The sequence below is a fragment of the Hylobates moloch genome, unplaced genomic scaffold, assembly GCF_009828535.3.
Source record: "Hylobates moloch isolate HMO894 unplaced genomic scaffold, HMol_V3 SCAFFOLD_24, whole genome shotgun sequence".
Classification (NCBI taxonomy): domain Eukaryota; kingdom Metazoa; phylum Chordata; class Mammalia; order Primates; family Hylobatidae; genus Hylobates; species Hylobates moloch.
The window spans coordinates 18,794,991-18,804,140 of NW_026652299.1; the positions used below are offsets into that span (position 1 = coordinate 18,794,991).

At 39.7% G+C, this 9,150-nt stretch overlaps 1 protein-coding gene across 6 annotated transcripts in view; it reads left to right on the plus strand.

Moving 5' to 3' along the window:
* The window catches only part of NCKAP5 (NCK associated protein 5), a 998,748-nt gene that overhangs the window by 725,955 nt on the left and 263,643 nt on the right, over window positions 1-9,150 (plus strand). The window lies entirely within an intron of this gene.

Sequence of the window (9,150 nt, forward strand, 5' to 3'; positions counted from 1 at the left end):
CTTCAGGGAGTCCTTAAAGCAATTCCTCTGCACTCTCAGCAGGCAACAGTCCCTTTTAACTTCTCTCTGCAACTATTTGGGTACCTGCTGCCAGCTGTTCTCTACACATAACCAACTGAGATGAATCATGTTGCAATGAGCTGCAAATCCACATATAGCCAAGCTTCTCCCCCTAACCAGCCATTCATAAAGGGGCCCACTTTTCCCTTGAAGCCCCGCTTGTACCACTGCACCAGGAAGAGTGCAGAGAAAGGGTACATTGACAGAAAATAGTAAATGAAGTGGGATCTATTTTGGCTAGATAAAAATAACTGTCGTCATTACCGTTTATCGTTATCTAAGGCTGCCCACAGAAACTTTTCAGTTCCCCTCTCTTACCTGTATTCCCTTGAGCATTCATGAGGCATCTGTGAGGATGCTGAGAAGTTGGTTCAGAGAAAGACTTTGCAATCCCCCATTCATCTCAGGTCAGGGTGAGTTGAGTTTGGGTAGCAAGTTTGTGTATCTCAGCACTGGGGCTAATTTCATCGCAGAAGGTATACAGTAATCCTTCCCGAAGAATAAGAGGCAATTCTCATAAGACTTCATGAGTTACCTGGGACAGGTGACAATGAAACTAGCAAAGGAATGCTCTATCGTGAAATCTCCCGAAGTGAAATCTTGTGAATTCCTCATTTCCCATATCTGGGAATTAAGCTCTAAAAGAAAACAATTGTCCTCTCTGCACTGGGCTCCTGGCGGGCTGGGACAGTGAGCCACATTTCACCTTGAATTCCTATTGGACAGAGCTCGCTGGGTTGAATTGTAACATTTGTTTTAATTTCACAGGCAGTAGATTTCACATACAAATAGAAGGGTTTGAAACAAGCAGAGGGGCCCTGCTAAAGGGATGTTAAGCCAAGATAATTGTCATGGAACTAATCTATTTTCCATTCTTCAGCTGCAGGGAATCGTGTACTATCTGCTGAAGGAATCACTTTATTTTAAAATTACACTTTATTATTAACACTGATAAACCAAGAAGTGACAAAGCCCAGGATAGACTCCCTTATTTTGCATTATTGCTAGTTTCCATTTACTCTACTATCAGTACATAAATTAGCATATCTTATTTTTAAATCAGCTATGCTATGCAATGCCGTTTAATGACCTTTATGAACAGTTCTACAGGATGTCTTCTTAATTTTTTTTAGTACCCAAAATAAAAACTTTTCAAAAAATGTTCATATTAACAACCTGAAAGTTTATCATTCTTATAGTCCTCCTATTTGATTTGTAAGTCACAGCATATTTAATTTTCTTTAAGGATTGCCACCCATATTTGAATGTACATTAAGCATATGACAAATAAGAAACCATTCGAAACAACCCTGATCCTCTAGATAAAAATGACATATCCCCGTGAGACTGAATTTGTTATATGTATGTTCAAGAAACACAACAACTTATTTCATCCATTTTGATCTAATGTTTTATAACTCTCACTTTTCAAAAATACACCCTGTAATAATTTGGCTTCATATACAAACTTTTTTATTTTGAGACAAGGTCTAGCTCTGTTGCTCAGGCTGGAGTGCAGTGGCGCGATCTCGGCTCACTGCAACTTCCAACTCCCAGGCTCCAGTGATCCTCTCACCTCAGCCTCTTGAGTAGCTGGGACTACAGGCACAAGCCACCACACCTAGCGAATTGTTGTATGTTTTTGTAGAGACAGGGTTTTGTCATGTTGCCTAGAGCCTCTCTAACTCCTGAACCCATCTCTGCTGCCTGGGTGAGGTCTTCCCTTTGCCCACAGTCCCTCATTTATCCTCTTGGTTCCAGGAAAGCAGTAACTTCTTGGCTGGGATTGGGCCAAGGGAAAATCCTATGACATGTTCACAATGTCCTTAGAGTCATTTTCTCTTATTTGTATAAAGATAGCTCTACATGCTCAAAATGTGGCTCTTTCAGGACAAAGCATAGAACAGTAGGTTCTTCCTACTGGAAGAGAATATTAAGGTACTTACAACACTATGTTTGCCCACAATGGCCACCCTAGTGACAGGAAACTCCCTACTTCCCAAAGTAGCCCATTGCAACATTGTGGCGAGGTGGCGAAGCTTAGCAGATAGCTGAGTTCTAATGCAGGCTACTGCACTAACCAGCTATGCGACCTTGGCCAAGTTACTGAAGCTCTTCCAGCTGTCGTTGCTCTATATTTAAATGAGTATGGTAATGTACCTAACAAGGGGTTGTTGGAAGGATGAAATGAGATGACAGTTTTAAGGTCCTTAACACAGAAATTGGCACAAAATAAGGACTCAGTAAAAATGTTAGATAAAATTGTATTTAGCTGTCATTCACTTTGAATGTCTCTCATTTTTAGAATTACTTCTCTGTGTTTCTCTCAAGCCTGTCTCCCACTAATTCTATCCATGAGTGCTAGATCTGCCTCCTAAGGCCATATAGAACAATTGAATCCCTCTTCCCCTGACAACGTGTCTCATCCAGGGACAACTCCCATATCCCCCCTGCCCCCAAAACATTTCTTCTTTGGGCTAGATAACCACTGTTTTTTCCTGCTCTTGCGTTATAAGACATGGTTCAAGTCCCTGCACCATTCTGATCCATCTCCCTGAATGATCTCATTTCTCCATATGCCTTATGAGTATGGCATCTGGCCAAACACAACTCAAGTTCCCATCTGAGCAGTAAAGAGCAGAGCAAACTCTCATTCCTCTGTCCCCTCTACACATGTTGCACAACTCTTAAAGCAGACCCAGTGTGTGGTCACACTTCACTCAGCCCCAGGAGGCTACATACTCATGTCTGCAGTCTCTGAACTCTCATTGGTAAGGTCTTTTCACCCGGCTTGTTCTTACACAGTTGTTTCTGATTTGAGCACAGGGCAGCATGTTGACTTCAGTTGAGTTTTACCTGGTTGGGTGGATTCCATTGTAATCTATGGCTTCCGGCTCTCAGGGCCTTTCTGGAACCTGAGGCTGTTGGCAACATCTGTGCTCTCCACCCTGCTCTAAGTCTTCTGCAGATGTGTTGAAAAGGTGACTCTCTCCACTGGGAAAATGAAAAACTTTATGACCAGCAACACCATTTTTACAGCCAAGTGAACTCCTTTGATAAAATATTACCCTTTTCTGAGCTTATTTCTTTCCTGTGTGTAAAGAGGGGTTTGGGCAGATTGTAAGATTTCGCTCAGCTCTTTGCATCTATGTTATCACTCTTCCTCACTATACAGAAATAAATATCCGTATTTCCACCTGGTGATTTACTAGCCTTGCAGCTAACATTGGCACATTTTTATATTTAATATATATTCTTATTTTGACAACGTATGTTAAAATGGACTATATTCAAATTGATATGCAGTCAAAGAGGATATTTTACATGTGACTTATAATGAAGTTTCTGTCATAATCTAATCTTAGTTGTTAAAATATGAGAGATTCTTACTTCATTAGTGGTTAAGCCTTGAATGGAAAGATAGGGAGAAATGTCATTGTTTACAAACAGAGAAAACCCATTTGGGTATGTCCAGAGGAAGACAGTAAGATGTGCTTTAACATTGTAAAACTCAGTTCAGACCCTGGTAGGTTCAGACCCTACTTGATTTTAAAGTCCCAGAACCTCTTACTTGAATGAAGTGGATTGGTATTATCAAATAATTACAAAGTGATAAGGCATTGTACTTGGAGATCATCAGTTTCCTGAATTATTCTGTCATTTAAATGACTTCCTGCAGACTAACCAGGTTTTAGCAAACTGTTCAGTTGCTCTTCCTAGGAGTTAACCCTGTTGGCAGACAGAGACCACTTAGTTGCATGTGTTAGGCAGAGATAAAAAGGCACCTACGAATTTGTGGTATACTTGATTACTTTGGCCTGGTGAACTTTGCTAATCAATGCAGCAGGAGAACATTTGAGCCTGAATTTTGTTTGATGTAGCGGAATACCTGAGTGGTCATGTCATCTATTGGAAATTAAGGTTGATTGGATTCCATAATGAATTATTTTAATCAAGGTTTTGCCCAAATTACTTTAACTCTGTTATTTCCCATCCACCTTTAAAGCACATCATTATCTTTGTGTCCAGAATTTTCAGGTCTAAATTATATCTGCATCTGGGAAAACATGGGCTCATGTTTTTAATGAGAGACACAAAATACGTATTATAATTTACACCAAATAAAAATTACAGCAAAATGCAAAACTTAAAAAAAAGTCTAAATAAGTGATTCTTGAACTGTAGTTGCTAGACCAGTAGTGTCGGCATCACCTGGGAACGTGTCGGAAATGCAGAGTCTCAGGCCCAACCTCAGCCCCACAGAATCAGAAACCTGGAGAGGGAGGGAGCAGTGGCCAGCAATAAATTTTTTTAACCAGTTTTCCAGGTGATTCTGCTGCATACTAAAGTTTCAGAATCACTTATCTAAATTATGTATAATTACCACTAATAAAGATGTTTTCATGTTTAATGTTTATTGAAAAGTCTAAATCCAGATTGAATATAGATGGCAAGTTAAGAAACCTCCTTTTCTGCTCTGTCAATTAAGATATGTTTATCAAAACTTATTTTTAAACATCATAGATATTCAGATTGTCAAATGTGAATGAACATATATAAAGTTATTTGTTGACTTGCCAAAATTAATTAGGAACTATAACACACCCATTTGAGACAAAACAGATAGTTGTAATTGCTTCATTTCGTATTTGCCCCTTTATTTAGCATCTTGTAAGATGCTAAAATATTTTTGCCCAAGGGAAGAATATGACATAGATCACAACAGTGATGAATGAACACAGACAATTGTGACTACATGATATAGAACTACAATGGTTTCTTTCATCAATAATTATTGTTTAACCAGAAAATATTTGTATACACTTTGCTGGGAAATGGCAGAATATGAGTCAGGAGTATTTTGATTGCAAGTAATAAAAATTACCTCAAATTGGCTTAAAAGGAGATAATGGAATTTGTTGACTCATGAAAATGTAATATCCAGTGTTATCAAGTCTCAGGAATTGCTAGACACAGGTTTCAGGCCATGAGACCAGGAATCATGTTACCTTATTCTTAGCTGTGCTTCTCCCTGGTTTATCTTATTCTGGCAGGATCTCTCCAAATAGTAAAAAGGGTCACCTAGGAGCACCAGATTTCTGTGTTGCCAGTTCAGCCACTCCAGTGGAAAGAATGTCGTTCCAGCCAACATCCCAGGGCTCAGTCTCATTGGATAAGCTTGAAACTGGTTGGACTACACTGATTGTCCAGCATGGGCCATTGCATAACCATGGCCTTGGGACATAGGGTGGGCACTGCCGAAAACTATATGAATGGACCATGAATGTGGGAAGAGTGGTCCACCAAAGGAAGTCACAGGGAGATGCTGATAGTGCTGGAATGGATAGGTACAAACAGCAGAGGTCCAGTACAATAACAGAAGATTTTTCTTTCCCTGAGTACATTCTCTAGTAGATGTAATTGTTTTTATGCCAGAAATAGCCTTTTGATTTGGGGGCTAAAGAGCTCTAGACTGGGTATTAACAACCCTGTCTTTGAGGATTTGCACTGTTTCTGACAGTGGTGGGGACTTGGCCAACTTTCACTCACTGTCTCTAGTTTCCAAATCTAGCAACTTGACTTTTAGTATTCTTACTTTTGCCTTTATGTAGCCAATGAATTAATGTAGGAGAAAATATTTTAAAATTTTAATTAATATGTGAATGTAATATCATTTCTTTTAATTATAAATATATTTATTGGTATAACAGTAAGACAAGTGTAATATAATTGATAATATAATTATCGAATAAATGAAAAAGAAGAAGAAATTATCACTTCTTAACACCTCTCTGCCATGGCAAAATGTTAACATTTTGTTTGTTTGTTTTTTTCTTTATGGGATATTTTTCTTTTTTTCTTAACTATAATCTTGTGGCATGATTAGAGATCCAGATCTTTGAAAAAGAATAAGTAAGTTTTTACTACTTTTTAAAATTTAACTTTTCATCATAAGTACCTACCACAATGATACCTACAATAATTCCTACCATCATTTCAATGGCTGCATAATATCCTGTCAATCAGGTCGTTTTACTACCCTATTGTTGAACATTTAGCTTGTTGCTAGTTTTTTTTTTTTTTTTTTTTTACTGTTACTCAGTTTCTGTATTACTTTTTGCTCTTAGAATAGATTTAACCAACTAAAAGGATTTACAGGTCATAACCCCATGTCTTAGAGTGCGGCAGCGATGACCAAATTTGATCACAGCTAGGGCCCAGTGTTCTCTGAGCCCTGAAGGGTGACCAGAACATGGACTCTGTCTTGGGGACTGTTTCTAGTCTCAAGCCCATTATGAGCTCTTAAGTAATGCTGTGGGATTATGCCTGGTACATTAGTTGCATAGTGAGAAAAAATAGGCCCTTTTGAACGAAATAATGTCTTTTGCTGCAACTTGGATGGAACTGGAGGTCATTATTCTAACGGAAGTAACTCAACAATAGAAAACCAAATATCATATTTTCTCACTTATAAGTGGGATCTAAGCTATGAGGATGCAAAGGCATAAGAATGATATAATGGACTTTGGGAACTCAGGGTAAGGTTGGGATGGGGGTGAGGGATAAAAGACTACTATGTATATATACATATTTTTAGACAGCATCTCACTCCACCCGGGCTGGAGTGCAGTGGTACAATCTCAGCTCACTGCAACCTCTGCTTCCCAGGTTCAAGTGATCCTCCTGCCTCAGCCTCCTGAGTAGCTGGGGTTACAGGCTCCCACCACCACACCTGGCTAATTTTTGTGTTTTTATTAGAGACAGGATTTCACCAGGTTGGCCAGGCTGGTCTCAAACTCCTGGCCTCAAGTGATCCACCCACCTCAGCTTCCCAAAGTGTTGGGATTACAGACGTGAGCCACAACGCTCAGCCAAAGACTAAAATACTGAGTACAGTATACACTGCTTGGGTGATGGGTGCACTGAACTCTCAGAAATTGCCACTAAAGAACTTATCCATTAACCAAAAACCACCTGTATCCCAAAATCTATTGAAATAAAAAAACTGAGAAAAAATAAAATGCAAATAAAAATTTAACTAATGTAAGAAAAATGGGTCTTACAAGCACTTGAACAAACAGAATCCCTTCCATGTTGATAAGCAGTGTTGGTGATGAGTCTCAAGCCCGGAGGCTAAAATGCAGAGAGGGGCCAGAAAGATTTTCCCTCTTCTACCCACCTTACCCATTCGTATTATCAGCCCCTCCATGAATGAAGGAAGCACATCTATGAATGAAAGAAGGCTGATCTCAGTCCACAGAGACTGCCAAAGTTGTTTCAATTTGAACTTTCCTTACTCAAGCCTGATTCATGAGTGGTGGTTCTTCATTCATTACTTGTGCGTGAATGACACCCAATAAAATTTTCAGTAAGCTGGCTTATAATAGTTGTAGTTGTAGAATGCCTGGCCCAGGCTTCTAATTATAGTGTACTGCCCTCTCATCTTTCCTAATTTATAATGTCAAGATGTGTTTAGTTTTAATAAATTAAGCTGTGGGGAGAAGACTTGGGATCAAAAGTTAAACGTTTAAGCGTTTTTAAAAGGTCATTTTTTTCATATCATCACTATTAAACAAATGAGGAAGCCAGTAAAAAATTATTCCCTTGTACTTTATTATTTATTGGAAGACACGATGGTTTCATAATTTAAAAAGTAAAAACTAAACATGAATATACACGTGTATGTAATTCCTCTCCTCCTCCCCTTGTTCAGTTGAAAACCTCTAAAAAATGAATTTTCAAACATTTGAATGTTACAGCTATACTTGGAAGTGAGAGGGAATGAATGGGCAGGGGCTGGGGCAAGAACCTGATCCTAAGACCACCTCTGTCAATGGTGTTTTGACTTTGCCCCACAGACACCCCTCTATCAGTGAGAGGCATTCTTCTCTCCCTCTTTCTCACCTCCCTCCCCCTTCTTTCTCTGACATTCTCTGTTATTCCCCTTTCCTCTACCTTTCTCCAGTAATGCTGTCTTAAAGTATTACTATTCCCTGAGCTGAGGGGGATCCATAGGAAGCAGTTACAAAAGAAGCATTTGGCCATTTTCCTCAGCAGTCTTGGAAAGGGGGCCCTTTACACACAGAGACATGGTGCAGCACCAAGACTTTAACCAGGCAGTCTTCAAAAATGTAGGAATCTGAAGCCAGTGCAGGGAGAGTCTCGGTCTGAGATGACATGGCCAGCTAGTAGCCAGACAAGCATAGAGAACCAGATCTCCTGACTCAGTCCTGAGCTCCTTAACCATTCATGGGTCATGGATTACTCTGAAAATACCATGAAAGCCCTGGATTCTCTAACCTGGAAATGCACTCATGTATACACATTGTATTTCTCAAATAATTTTATGGGAAACCAGGACTCCTGAAATCTGTTCCTAAATTCCATCAGGGTCAGAACCTTTGTCCTCTACTGTATCGTCTGATTCCTGAAATGCCCTATCTTGACTGATTCCTCATGACTGAGAGGCCAATACAGGGGAGATATTAGGGGACAAACAGGACTTGCCCAGCACACCTCAAATCATACCACCTTGGCAGCCACCTGTGTAGACCTACGACTGGACTCTCAGGGACAGGAGAAAGAGATGACTTTCAAAATGTTTAGTTTCTGATTTATTTATTGAAAAGGGAGCTTAAAAGCTCAGAGGATAGAATAGCTTTGTTTAGTCCACGGTGAAACATGGCAAGAAGCTGAGGATCTTCCCAACATGTAATGTACCAGTGGGTCCACCCTCTATATTAGCAAATATGGCAGTGCATGGGCATTTATGCTGGGTGAGCTTGGTTGGCTAATTTTCTGAAACCTGACGTTTCCTCCTCCTCTCGCTGTTTTCCTCCCTAGAGAGTATTTACTTTGGGTATTTGTAGTGGATGCCAGCCACAATCTTTGGTGGGAGCCCAATAGTTTACATTCCACTATATCCTGTTGTACACCAGTTGAATAATTCAGACCGATATTGATTTTTGCAAAAGTTCTTAATGGTCTGGCATGTTGCTGTCAGGAAGGGAATTTTTCTCCCCAAACTTCAGTTGTCTTGCCTCTGTAACAACAAGCAGCAATCAAGATTTGGTGTCCCCAGGGGTCATC